This window comes from Cupressus sempervirens, chromosome 11 (assembly GCF_028749045.1).
Source record: "Cupressus sempervirens isolate cs-2001-9-10 chromosome 11, ASM2874904v1, whole genome shotgun sequence".
Classification (NCBI taxonomy): Eukaryota; Viridiplantae; Streptophyta; class Pinopsida; order Cupressales; family Cupressaceae; genus Cupressus; species Cupressus sempervirens.
Window position 1 is genome coordinate 843546367 of NC_143128.1, and position 14598 is coordinate 843560964.

Genomic DNA, 14598 nt, shown 5'->3' on the forward strand with positions numbered 1-14598 from the left:
TAATGATATAGAGTTTGAGTGATGATAGTATAATGGGAAGCTCTGCGAATAAGGTTCTGGTGTTGGGTTAATGTGAGGTGGGGAGATATGATACAATTTGTAGGTAAGCATGAATTTTGTGGTACCATGGGGATTGGGGACTAACCAAAATGCACACCCATTTTGATTCATTATTCTCATACACAGGCTCATGTAGCTGATCAACTAAGAATTCATACTATGTAGCCTCCCACAAGATCTCAATAAGTGAGCCAATAGTGGCCATGGCATCCACAACCTTGTTTTGCAACTAGGGTAGCTATATGAACTATATTTGAGTAAAATGTTCCCTTAATTGACCTACCAACTCTTTGTAAAGTTGCAATGTGTCATCCTTGGTTTGATATTCATCTAGAACCTATTTGATGATGAGTTTTGAATCTTTGAAGACATGTAACTTTGTGATGTTCCATTCAATTATTAGTTTGAGTCCTGCAATAAGGGCCTCATACTCTGAGACATTGTTGGTACACTGAAAGTATAGTTTAAAATATTTAGGAATGTAATCTCCCTAAGGTGTGACCAAGAGTATGCTAGCTCTAAAGCCATGGGATATGTAAGATCCATCAGAGTATAACTTCCTAGAGGGTTGTTCATCTATTAAGTAGGGGTGCTCATCTAGAAATTCCATAATGAGGGGGTGATCTGCAACCAAAAGTGCATTTTCCAAGTGATCTGCTATAGCTTGTCCTTTGAGAGCCTTCCAGTCAATATATTGGATATAGAATTTTTTGAGAAGCATGATCCATTTGGCCAGACACCTTGTGAGCATGGTATGTGAAAATATATATTTCAAAGGCAATATCTTGGATATGAGTTGCATAGTGTGGCTTAACATGTAATGATGCAACTTCTGAGTAGAAAAGACTATAGCTAGGCAAGCTTTTTCCATTGGTGTATAATTTAACTCATATCCCACTAGGGTATGACTGATGTAGTAAATAGATTTTTCCTTGCTTGCATCATCAAGTTGTGCTAGAAGAGCACCTAGTGCTATGGGGGTAGCTATGATGTAGAGTATGAGTGGATGGCCTGCAACTAGAGGAACCAAAATAGGTGGATTAGCCAAGTATTTCTTGATTAGTTCAAAATTGCATTAGCAAATGGGGTCCTACCTAAAATTTTGATCTTTTATGAGTAAATGCATAAATGGTTGACACTTGTAAGTGAGTTGTGAGATAAATTGCCTGACTAATTGCAACTATTCTTGAAGAAAATAGAGTTGTCTAAGAATCTTAGGAGGATCCATATCCATGATGGTCTTGACCTTCTTAGGATCAATCTAAATACCATGTTGGGATATAATTAATTCGATGATTTTTCCTAAGGTAACATCGAAGACACATTTCTTAGGGTTGAGCATGAGGCAATATTTAGCCAATCAATCAAACACTTCCTCGAGATGAGACAAGTGATCAAGGGCATTAAGAGATTTGACTAAAATATCATCCACATAGTCCTCAAGAGTTTTATGGATGAGGTAATGGAAGATAACTGTCATGGCATGCTAATATGTTGCCTTGGTGTTCTTTAACCCAAATGGCATCATGTTATAATAGAATATCCCCCAAAGGGTGGTAAATTTTGTCCTATGTTGGTCTTCTTCTGCTATCTAAATATGATTGTATCTAGAGAAAGCATCCATGAGTGATAAGAGCTCATGGCCTATGGTGAGATCAACAATCACGTCTATGTTTGGTAATAGGAAATCATCCTTTGAACAAGCCTTGTTGAGATCTCTAAAGTCTATATGAATTTGAATATCAATAGAAGGTTTTGTGATAGGTACCATGTTGCAAATTCATTCTAAATAGTCAATTAGGTGAATGATCTTTACCTATAGCAATTTTTCTAACTCCACTTTAACCAATAAAGTAATTTTAGGTTACATCTTATAGAGATTTTTCTTGATAGGCTTGGCATTTGGATCCATGGCCAAATGGTGTATGACTAACTTGGAGTCCAACCCTGGCATGTCTTGATAGGACCATGCAAAGTGACCAACATTTTCATGGAGGATTTTAATGAGAAGGTCCACTTGCTTAGGTGGTAGAGAATCCACGATATACATGATCTATGGTATCTTAGTCAGACTAATATTGACTGGTCTAGTTTCTTCTATTAAGACTAATGATATGGCAAGTCCATGATCTTGTGGGGGAAGGATGAAATCTCCATCCTTAGGTGCCTCTAAGAGAATTTCACCATGGATAAATCTTTATTTTCATTTCATTTTTTGAATCATTCAATGGTGTTGTAGAGAATTTTTCACTAGAGGATGGTTTTCTTTTGCTTTTTTGCTTATTTCTTTCATTTTTCAACTCAATTTTGTGACTGGAGATTTCCTCCTCCCCAAAGTAACCTACTAGATTCAATTTGTAGACATATGTTTATGGTGGTGATATTTGTTTATGCATTGTTTCTACCCCCATAAATTTATGGAGTGCGTGCTCGGTAGAGAATTCATCAACATAAAACAACACTTGGTTGGTCCCAATCAATGAGTTTGGGCTAAGCGAGTGGTAGGTCTATGATATTTGAGGATAATTGGTAGAGCACAAAGGCTTCTAGAATAATTTCATCAAGGAAACTATTATCATTGGATTTCTTTTCTACCTCCTCAAGAATTTCTTCGACCTCAATGGGATTGTTTTGGATGTTTGTGAAGGTGTGGCCTTCTTTCGTAGTGCCCCTAGTTATGGGGAGTCCATAGCCTAAGCCTTTCTTTTTCTTTTCTTGGTATGCTTTGACAGGCTACCTAATGCCTAATTCTAGATGGTCCAAACCACCTCCTTGATAATCCCATTGCTCAGTGGCAAGGCAATGTGACCAGGGATATTTTTGTTTAAAGTGATCAAGAAGTTCTTCACTTTTAGGAGGTGGCTCCTTGTATAGCCATGTGCTAATGTCAGGCACTATTTTCTCTCCATTAAGGACACCCTTGGTAATAAATATGGTAGGGCCCAACTATCTGAGTTGAGAGGTGGTATCTGGCCTTAGCCCTTGATGTCTTGGGCACCCTTGAGTATTTGAATCAAGTGGTAGAGTGTCGACAGCAAAAGCATCTGTGAGATTTTATTCTCCACAACTTTGGTAGTTGATCTTAATTATGGAAAGAGTTGACACAAGTAAGGGATGAATAACTAGGGCCAAAGGCTCACCCAGCTATCCAAACCACTCTACAAGAGTTAACACAATGGAAGCAAACACAAGGAATAGCAACCAAAGGGAGAAGAATAGAGAAATACTTTTATTGATTCATCAAAACATCTTCATACATTCCCAACTGTAAGGCCTTCTAGGTTACAACCAATTATAGATACATTCACATTCAAAGATCTAACTGCAAATTTACACTTTTAGTTCTACTCTCTAGAATTCATTTTCCCAAAAACTTTCCTAACTCTAAGCCTAACCACTCTATATATACTTGCCAAAATGGCTTATAGATTATTCTAGAACATTAGAACATTACATAAGAGGAAGGCTGACCCAACAATGATTTGGACAATTCCCAAGAAAAGATCCTAACATAAATGTCATGATTGAAATAAATCCTACAAGTTGGCTCATAGAAATCATGTCCAAATGCTAACACTCGGCATACACGAGGTAACTCAGCACATGAAGAGTCACTCGGCATACACTGGGTAACTCAAAAAATGAAGAAATTACTACATTAACTTGGCACATGAAGGAATTTCTATAGTAACTCAGCACATGAAGGAATTACTACAATAACTAGGCACATGAAGGAATTGCTACAGTAACTAGGCACATGAAGGAACTACTAGGTACATGAAGGAATTGATAGGCACCAACTTGCAAAATGAACAAAAATGAGCAGGATAACAAGGCAACCCAAGATGCTCCTACATCAGACAACTGAGATTGAAAGAAATGATTCTCCTGAATCATTGAGATGTCACAACTTGAGTTGAATCCATCTCAAATTGAGAAATCCATGAAGCATCTTCAATAGGTATGTCCTTCCACTTCACCAAATATTCATAGTAATCTTTTCCTCTTGTGCTCTTGCCAATTCTCTGATCTAATATCTGTTCAACTTCTTCAATTTGCTTCTTAGGATAATCATCTGATACAATAACTTCATCCCCTGAATCATGATACTTATACAAATTAGCAATATTGAATATAGGAGATATATCCATGTCATCAGGTAACCTAACTTCATAAGCATTACCACTATCAAACTTCTTCAAGATCTTACAAGGTCCAAATTTCTTCATCTTCAACTTATTGTATGTTCCAACTGGGAATCTTCCTTTCTTTGGATGAACCATCACCTCATCACTAACTTAAAAATCATGGTGTCTTCTAGACTAATCACCATTCTCCTTATACTTCTAATTACTTTGTTCCAACCTCAACTTCACTTCCTTATGCAAAGACTCCATAAAATTAGCAAATTATTCTCCTACAACACTTATCTTTTCTTCACCAACAACATCTCTCAAATATGATATACCTCTAGGATGCATTCTAGTAACAATCTCAAAAAGTTTCTTTCTTGTATTCCTATTCATAGAATTGTTATATGCAAATTCAGCTTGTGCCAATACCATCTCCTAATTACTTGGCCTATTCCCAACTAAACATCTCAACAAATTACCCAAGATTCTATTCACAACCTCTATTTAACCATCTGTCTATGGATGGAATGTAGAACTAAACTTCAGCTTAGTACCCATCTTCTTTCACAAAGTCTTTCAAAAATAATCAACAAACTTACTATCGCTGTCACAAATAATACTTCTTAGTAATCCATGCAATCTCACAATCTCTTTAAAGAAAATTTTAGCAACATGCTCAGTATCTGATGTCTTCTTACATGGTATGAAATGAGCCATCTTAAAAAATTTATCCACTACAAAAATATGGAATCATACCCTTTCACTATCTTAGGCAATCTAAGAACAAAATCCATACGGATGTCAGTCCAAGGTTTCTCAGAAATAGTAATAGGTGTATCAAACTAGTATTTTGACTCACCCATTTTGCAACTTGATAGACTTCACAACTCTTTACAAATTCCTGAACATCCTTATACATTTCTGGCCAATAATACTTCTCTATTAGAAAACTCAATGTCTTATCAATTCCAAAATGTCTAGCTAATCCACCACTATATTTTTCCTTAACCAGATTCAACCTCATAGAACTTCTAGGAATACACAACTAAATATCTTTGAACAACATACCTTCTTGAATTAAATACTCATCATACTTACTTATGTGATCTGTCAAATTTGGTGCTCTGCACTCTCTCCATGCGTCAAAAAAATTAGGATCAGCATCATACAACTATTTCATTTTATCAAAATCAAGAACTTCAACCTTCATTTTAGTCAACAAAGAATGTCTTCTACTCAATTCATTAGCAACTCTATTAGTAACTCCACTCTTATGCTTGATCACAAATGTAAAACTCTACAAGTACTCAACCCACTTCATATGTCTTTGATTCAATTTATGTTGACTTCCCAAGTATTGTAAAGCTTTATGATTAGTACACTATACAAACTCTTTAGGAATCAAATAATGTCTCCACGTCTTCAATTCTTGGACAATAGCATAAAATTCTTGAGTTATACATAGAACATTTCTTTTTAGCATCATTTAAATTTTCAATAAAGAAAGCAACAGGTTTTCCTTCTTGACTTATTATAGCTCCTATTGCATTACCACTTGCATCACATTCAACCAGAAATACTTTCTTGAAATTAGGTAAATCTAGTATAGGTAATTCAGCAACCTTTTGTTTGAAAGTCTCAAAACTCTTATCAGCTCCATGTGTCCACTTGAAGTCCTTTTTATCTCTCGTCATTGTCTTAGTCATAACATTACAAACAGAACTAAAATTCTTTATAAACTTTCTATAAAATCTAGCCAAACCATGAAATGATCTTACCTCACCTACATTCTAAGGTGTAGGACATTCTAAAATTGCTTTAACCTTCTTAGGATCCATTTTCAAACCATCAACTAAAATCACAAATCCTAAATACACAATCTCCTCTTGCATGAAAGAACAATTTTTCAGGTTAATCAACAACTTTTCCTCTTTCAACCTCTACAATACTTGTCTAATATGCTCAAGATGTTCTTCTTTAGTCTTACTAAATATTAGAATATGATCCAAACAAACAATCACAAACTTATCCAAAAATCTTTTTAGAACTTCATTCATCAACTTCATGAAAGCACTAGGTGCATTAGTCAAACCAAAAGACATAACCAACCATTCATATAAACCATCTTTTGTCTTGAAAGAATTCTTCCATTCATCACCTTCTTTGATTCTGATATGATGATAGCCACTCTTCAAATCAATCTTGGTAAAATACTTTGCTCCACTCAAAAAATCCATTATGTCATCCATCCTCAGCATAGGAAACCTATATTTCACTCTGATCTTGTTAATAGCTTTGGAATTAGTACACATTCTTCATTCTCCATTCTTTTTAGGTGCTAATATAGTAGGTACAACACATGGACTCAAGCTTTCTTTGATCAAAACTTTCTACAAAAACTCATGCACTTGTTTGTTAACTTCTTCATTCTCTAAAGGTGTTAATCTATATGGTGCTTTGTTTGGCAAGCTAGTTCCAGGAATCAGATCCATACAATGACTTATAGTTCTTACTAGAGGTAAACCATTAGGAATATCATTAGCAAAAATATCTTTGTACTCATTAAGCAATTCTACAATTTTTGTTGCCACTTTGTCATTACCAACTTCTACTACTCAGTCATTACTACCAACACTGGGTCCTCTAGGAACTATGGCAAAACAGACTTGATTCTTTTTCATTTCCATTTCAAATTGCTTTCCATTAACCAAGCAAACTATTATTGCAATACAACTAACCCTATTTGGACTTTCAATCAAAGGTAACAATGTTTGTTTCTTCCCATTTACCCAAAGAGTATATTGATTCAATCTTCCATCATGTACAACATATGTATCATATTGCCAAGGTCTACCCAAAAAAATATGACAATAATCCATGGGCATAATATCACACAAAATTTCATCAAAGTAGGGTCCAATTTTGAACTTCACAAGGCATTGCTTGTTGGAAGTATACATGGAATAACTGAGAGGGGCAATGAATTAATTACCACAAAAACAAATCCATAGATCCCTTAGATGTCTTAAAACTTAATTATTGTTGACACATTGTAGCCAAATAGAAAAATGTTGTAACTCGGTAGATGTATGTTAACTTATTAAGCATTCACAAATATTTAACATGTATGCATAAAAAAAATAACATCAACACAATAGACACAAAATTTAATGTGGAAACCCAATATGGGAAAAAACACCAAGTAACTAGCTAACAATTTTCACTCTTCTGAAGCCCTATTAGGAGCCAACCCTATTAAAGGTTACAAAACACACTATTAGGTGTGACCTTGTTAGAGGATTTAATCACCTTACTAGGAGTGGCCTTGCTAGAGGACTTTAGAACAATTCAATAGAACTATCCACCTTGTTAGAAGATTTACAAATGGCTATTAAACCAAGTCTGTTAAGAGATTTAGGAAATCACTGCTACAATTGTGAGAAAGCAATAATGATTGACCTGAATGAGATGCAACTGAACTTTGTTGATACAGATCTCTATTCTACTTCACTAGATCCTCTCTGATTGAATAAATCTTTGCTGCTCCTCAATGATACCTAATCCTTCTTCAAAATTTTCTCACACAATTAACTTACTTGCATGCTCACACAATTAACCCTACTCGATAAATACTACTTCAGAAATGATTTCCAATGTTAACCAACAGAAGGTCGATAAACACTGCAAATTCTACAAAATCCTTTGGAGATCAAGTGAACTTAGTTACACTTTCCTTCACTAACCTTGTGAGCTCAGTAGAAACTAAATTTTGTCACAGAAACCTTTGACACCCAAGTAAGCTCAGTAGAAACTATTTCCATAGAGTAACATTTAGGAACACTCTGTAGACTTTGTAATCTGCTTTGCTAACCAACTAAGCTCAGTAGATACTGAGAATTGCCTTGCTGACCTACTGAGCTCGGTAGACTCTATTTGATGACTAATATGAAATTAATTTGGCATCAAAGACAACACACAATTGAAAAATTGTATCCAACAATCTTCCTCTTTGGCATTGATGATAACACATGATGTCATAGTAGAAAAATTTGAAAACAAGTCTATTTCTAATAGAATATTTCTCTCTCTTAGATTTTATGCCACAAAATTCTCAAATACAGAAATCTCCCTCATAGACATTCAAATTTCACAAAGATATGATAGTAGATTCTCCCTTTTTGACAACACATGCCAAAGACAACACAAACCAAATGTGTAACAATGTACCTTAAGTATTGATTCATATGTAATATTTCCATGGCTATGCTACATCAACTGAATGATTTTCATCTTGGTTCATGTTGTTGCATCACTAAAACTTCATTTTAGTGAGCTTCAGATAGGGGAATGACCCCTAACTTACCTCTTAGATACAAGAATGCATCCTTAGGTAAAGACTTAGTGAATATGTCAGAAATTTGTTCCTTTGTATGGACATATTCCAATCTAATCTCCTTATTTTACACCAATTCTCTAACAAAGTGATACTTTATTGCAATGTGCTTGGTTTTTTAATGCATCACTAGATTCTTGGATATATTGATCGCACTTGTCTTGTCACAAAACATAACAACTAGTTCTTTGATCTCCACTTTCATACCTTCCAATAATTGTTTGAACCAAACAATATTAGAACAATTCACTATTGTTGTAACATACTCTGCTTCTACTGTAGATTGGGATGTAAAATTTTTCTTTTTGCTTGTCCAAGAAACTAACCTCTTTCCAAGAAAGAATGCACCTCCAGTTGTTCTTTTCCTATCATCAATGTTTCCTACCCAATCAACATCGATAAACACTTTCAAATCTAGATTACCTCCAAATTTGTAATACAATCCATAATCTTCAGTTCCTTTCAAGTATCTCTTGATTCTTTTGATTGCCATCATGTGATTTTCTCTTGTTTTTGCTAAAAATCTTACTACAATACCAACTGCAAGAGCAATATCTAGCCTTGTATGAACTACATACTGCAACTTTCCAATCATTGATCTATATAATTTTTGATCTACCTCCTTTGATTCATCATCCTTGTTAAGATTTAGTTCAGTACACATAGGAGTCCCAACTGGTTTACAATCTTCTATACCAAATTTTTTGAGTATCTCCTTGATGTATTTAGACTGAGTGATGTAGATACCATTCTTACTATGCTAAATGTAAAGACCAACAAGGAATTTAATCTCACCAAACATTAACATCTCAAATTCCTTGTTCATTTGCTCTGAAAATTCTTTGCAAAAATCATCATTTCCTGTAAACAAAGTATCATCCACAAATATTTCTAAAAAAACAATCTTGTTATCTAGTCCTTCCTTGATATACAAGCTATTGTTATCATTAGTTCTCTGAAAACTAATCTGAATAAGATAGTTATGCAATCTTTCATACCATGCTCTAGGGGCTTGTTTCAAACCATACAATGCTTTGTGTAATTTGCAGACCATGTCCTTCTTGTTTGGATCAAGAAAACCTTCAAGCTATTCAATGTAGACTTCTTCATCTAGAATACCATTGAGAAATGCAGATTTGACATCCATTTGATATATCTTAAATCCTTTGTGTGTAGCATATGCAAGTAAGGTCCTAACACCTTCCAATCTTGCAACAGGAGAAAAAGTTTCTCCATAGTCTATTCCTTCTTTTTGAGAGTAACCTTTACATACCAGTCTAGCCTTGTTCCTTGATACCTTACCATCTTCATTCAACTTATTTTTGAATACCCACTTAGTTCCAATCACATTTTTATCTTCAGGTCTAGGTACAAGAGTCCATGTTTTATTCTTCTCTATTTTCTCTATCTCTTCATTCATAGCCTCAATCCAACTTTCATTTTTTAATGCATCTTTGACATTTCTAGGCTCAAAATTAGAAAGTAAACAAGTACCTTTTAGCTTACTTCTTGTCATAGTACCTTCAAATTTGTCTCCAATAATCTAATTTGGAGCATGATGTCTCCTCACATACTTTACTAACACAAGTTCCTTAACTTTTGATTGAGTTCCACTATCTTCATTTTGAATTTCAATTTCAAGTTCTGGCTATTCTGTCTATTGCTCAGGTCCTTGAAACTTGGTAGGCATTGGCTCGGTAGCATCAAAATGTGACTCAGGTTCCTATAGCTCGATTTGAACTTCTTACAACTCGGTGATTGAAGACTCAAGAGTAGAATTTTCTTGATTGACAAATGTATCTGGAACTATATTAGGTTCAATGAAAAAAAATCTCCTATAATCTTCTTGTTCCTTTTTGCTTTCTTCTTCATTCCTTTCTGCAAACTCATCAACTTTCACATGTGCACTTTCTATGACTTTGTGAGTAGACAAATTCAAACATCTATATGCCTTACTCTTGCAAGAATATCCCAAAAACATTCTTTCATCACCCTTCACATCAAATTTGCTATTTCTAGATTCTTTTAGAATATAACATTTACTTCCAAATGCTTTTAGGTAACTTATATTGGGTTTATAGCCATACCATAACTCATAGCAAATTTTGAATGAGACATTCTTTAGCTATACTTGATTCAAGGTATGAATTGCAGTGTTGATAGATTCCTTCTAGTATTTGATAGAAATGTTCTTTTCAATCATTAAAGTTCGTACATAGTCCATGATAGATCTATTCCTCCTTTCAACTATTCCATTCTGCTCATGAGTTCCAGGTGTTGATACCTATCTTTTGATTCCCCTTTCAATGCAAAAGTTATTAAACTCAAGGGAGATGAATTCACCACCTCTGTCTGACCTCAAGAATTTCATTCTTTTCCCTGTTTCCTTCTCTACTCTAGCCAAATGCCATTTGAACTTCTCAAATACTTCTGATTTCTCTCTCAAATACATGACAGTCATCATTCTAGAGTAATCATCAACAAAAAGAATGAAGAACTTTTCTCCAGTATAACCCTCAATTCCAATAGGTCCACACAAATCAGTATGCACAATTTCCAAAACTTCTTCAGACTAATAGTTCTTACTTTTAAAGCTAGTCTTTCCCATTTTACCAATCTAACAATTCTTGCATAGATCAACATCAAGTTTCTTTATATGAGGAATGCCTCTTACTTTCCTAAATTTTCTTATTTTCACTAGATTATCAAAGTTCACATGACATAACCTTCTGTGTCATAACCAACTTTCTTCAACTTGAGCAATAAAGCATGAACATTCACCAAGTTCAAGATAGAACAAGTACCTTTAGTTTGTATGCCTGATCCAATCAGCTTTCCTTTTTCATCCAATAGTCTTGTTTTTTCATGCATGAATTCCACTTTGAATCCACTATTGAGTAGCTATGCCACACTCAATAGATTTTGCTTGAGCCCTTCAACCCAATAGGCATTATCACATACAAGCTCTTTGGTTAGTGAGATTCTTCCTCTTCCTTTTATGCAACAAGGTTCATTATTACCAAATCTCACACTACCACCATCATAGTCTTCAAAATGTCCAAACTTTGTTTTATCACCAGTCATATGATGAGAGCAACCACTACCTATCATCCATGTATCATTTTTTCTTACATAAGAGATAAGTTCCATTTTATCATCCTCATCATTATCAAATTCATCTTTCATAGAAATGTAAACAATTTCATCTTCACCATTATCAGAATCATTGGAATCTTTAGCCATGAAACATGTTTTCTTACCTTTATCCTTGAATGATTTGAAATCTTTCTTGCCATTGCACTTGTGACCTTTCTTCTCATCCTTATTTTGCTTGTTTCAGAACCTAGTAGCAATGTGTCCAATTTTCTCACATGAAAAAAAAATTAGATGAACTTTACCTTTGTATTTTCCTTTGCCTCTAGAATATTTCTTTGCTAGTAGAGCTTCAACCACCTCAAGATCACTGTCAGAACTCTGTTTTGATTCTTTTTCACTTTTTGACTGAGAATCCTTTATCTTCTTTCCCTTTTCTTTGAGTGAAATCTTGGCTTCAAATGCTAATTCAACATTATTGGAAGCTGGAACATAGTTGTCATAGTTATCTAGCTCAAATGCAATCAATCTTCCTACTATGGCTTATAAATTTATCTTATGATTTGCCTCACATCTTCTTTCTTGAATTGCAGAAACTCTAATTGCATAAATGGGAAGTAATGTTCTAAGAGCTTTACTTACAACTGTTTCCTCCTCAATGTCTCTTCTAGAAGCCTTGATTACACTGATGACTACTTTGACTCTTTCAACATATTTGGCAATGTTTCCATCCTCTCTCATCCTCATCTGATCAAATTGTCCTCTTAGACTTTTTGCTTTGGCTCTTCTCACATTATCATCACCTCCATAGATATCTTTTAGCTTGTTCCACATTTCAAAGGTAGTTTTTCAATCCTTGATATCATCAAATTCTTCAAAGCTTAGGGCAGATACAATGTCTATCATCATGGTGTTATGAGTCTTCCTCTCAACAATGTCATTGATAGATAATGTACCAGAATGAGTCACATATTCTTGATTAAGATATTTCAATCATGTATCTCCAATGGAAGCCGGATGGAGTCTCATAAGACCTTACCATGCTGAAAAGTTATCCTTGTTAAGCCTTGGAATTTCCCTCTTGTAAGACATCCTGATCTTTAGCTTAGATCCTTGAAATCCTTCCTACAAGCACCAAAAGCTCTGATACCAATTTTTGGAAATATAGATGGAGTAACTGAGATGGGAGGGTGAATGAGTTACCATAAAAAAAAATCCACAAATCCCTTAGATGTCCTAAAACTTAATTATTGTTGTCACTCAATAGCCACAGAAAAATGCTATAACTTGGTAGATGTATGTTAACTTGTTAACTTTTCACAAAGATTTAACATGTATGTATAAAAGAAATAACATCAACACAAGAGACACTAGATTTAACATGGAAACCCAATATGGAAAAAACCACCAAGTAACTAGCTAGAAATTTTTACTCTTCTGAAGTGAGCCCTGTTAGGAGCCAACCTTGTTAAAGGTTACAAAATACACCATTAGGTGTGACCTTGTTAGAGGATTTAATCAACTTCCTAGGAGTGGCCTTGCTAGAGCACTTTAGAAAAATTCAATAGAACTATCCACCTTGTTAGAGGATAAGGATTTACCAATAATCATTACATTAGTCGACCACAATCATTACATGAAACAATTAAACTTTATTTTCCAAAATAATGAAATCCTTCATTGGCCAACCTTGCTTGGTAAATACTTCTTTAGAAATGATTTCTAGTGTTAACCAACTAAAGCTTAGTAAACACTATGAATTTTGCAAAATCCTTTGGAGACCGAGTGAGCTCAGTAAACACTAACTTTCCTATGGTGACCTTGTGAGCTCGATAGAAATTGACTTTTGTCATAGAAACCTTCAACACCTTAGTGAGCTCAGTAGAAATAGTTTCCATAGAGTAACATTAATAAACACTTGGTAGACTCTGTAATCTGCTTTGCTGACCAACTGAGCTCGGTAGATACTAAGAATTGCCTTGTTGATTGATTGAGCTCGATAGACTCTATCTGATAACTAATATGACATTTATGTTTAACATCAAAGAAAACACACAATTGAACAATTGTATCCAATATTGCTCACTTACCAATATCTTATGCTCATCTTTGATCCATGAAACATGATAAAGTTTGGGATGTTTTAGCCTTTGAAAATACAACTTGGTATCTAGCTCTTTTGATGCTAGATTTGTAGAACTTCCATTATCATTGATCACTTTGTAGCATTTTCTAGCCATCTTACATCTTGTTTTGAAAAGACTTATCCTTAAAACATGTTCCTCATTGCTTCCCTTATTAGATAAGGTTCTTCTCATCATCAAATTTTCTCCATCCTCAAGTCCACTTGGTGAACCCTTATCATCTCCCTAAATCAAAACATTTTTATTACCTTGCCCACTTTCAGAGGATCTACATTTGAAAGATCTATGTCCCTCTTTACCACATCTAAAACAATTACCATGAAATCCACCTCTAGAATAAGAAATACCTCTTTCTCGGTAAGAATTAGTGCCTCCTTGATAAGAATTACCAATTTTCCATTCTGTCTTGCCTTTTCCATCATTCTTCCATTTAGATTTTCCTTTATCCTACATAATTATCAGATCTGCCACCTTCACCATAAGATCTACCTTTGCCTCTCTGGAATCTACCACCTCTACCTCTTTGTCTTTGTTCATGCTTCTTTGTCATGATCTCCTCATCTTTCAAGGCATATTGATATGATTCTTCTACACTTTCCAACTTCACAAAACTTATTTCTTCTTGTATTCCAGATCTCAATCCATTTTAAATGTACCTTGTAATTTTCTCAACATCATCATCTAGATGTCCAGATCTAATGTCCAATATATAGAATTCCTCATTATATTCTTTCACAGTCATGTCCTTTTATTTTAAATTTTGTATCTTTCTTGA

At 34.5% G+C, this 14598-nt stretch overlaps 1 pseudogene; it reads right to left on the reverse strand.

The window, feature by feature from the left end:
• LOC149532183 (peroxidase 56 pseudogene) overlaps positions 1 to 14245 on the reverse strand; it is a 65134-nt pseudogene extending 50889 nt beyond the window's left edge.
• Between the last annotated feature and the right edge of the window lie 353 nt (positions 14246 to 14598).